This window comes from Monopterus albus, unplaced genomic scaffold (genome assembly GCF_001952655.1).
Source record: "Monopterus albus unplaced genomic scaffold, M_albus_1.0 scaffold46.1, whole genome shotgun sequence".
Lineage (NCBI taxonomy): Eukaryota > Metazoa > Chordata > Actinopteri > Synbranchiformes > Synbranchidae > Monopterus > Monopterus albus.
In genome coordinates this window covers 3,500,906-3,501,458 of record NW_018127926.1, presented here as the reverse complement: position 1 = coordinate 3,501,458, position 553 = coordinate 3,500,906, and positions in this window count along the sequence as shown.

Below are 553 nucleotides of genomic sequence, written 5' to 3'. Positions count from 1 at the left end.
TCTCTATAATTTCCTTTTCAGCTATGTCTTTCAAAAACATAGAACTCATGTTCCTTTCGATTGTAATATTATTTATAGTGACGGATGTATCATCTGTACAAATGCTTCTTGCTAAACCAGGACCAACATTCACAAAAAACCTATTAAACTTACCTACTACATCTTCCAATCCCTTGACCGGTGTGTCATTGTCCATGAAATATTGAGGGTAGTTACTCATGCTGGTACTGTTTCTAATCAATTTATTTAATATATTCCAAGTACCTCTCATGTTATTTTTATTATCCTCTAATACTTTAGAGTAATATTATTTCTTACATATCCTCAATATCACAATTAATTTGTTCTTATATAACTTATATTTTCCTTCCGCCTTCTTTGATCTGTACTTTATGAATTCCTTATATAACACATTCTTCTTTTTACATGCATTCTGTAATCCCTTACTCATCCACGGTTTCCCACTGTAATTCCTTTTGTTTTTATACTGCTTACGAGGACAGTTCCTGTCATATACTTTCATGAATATATTTAAAAATTGCTCATATGCTTT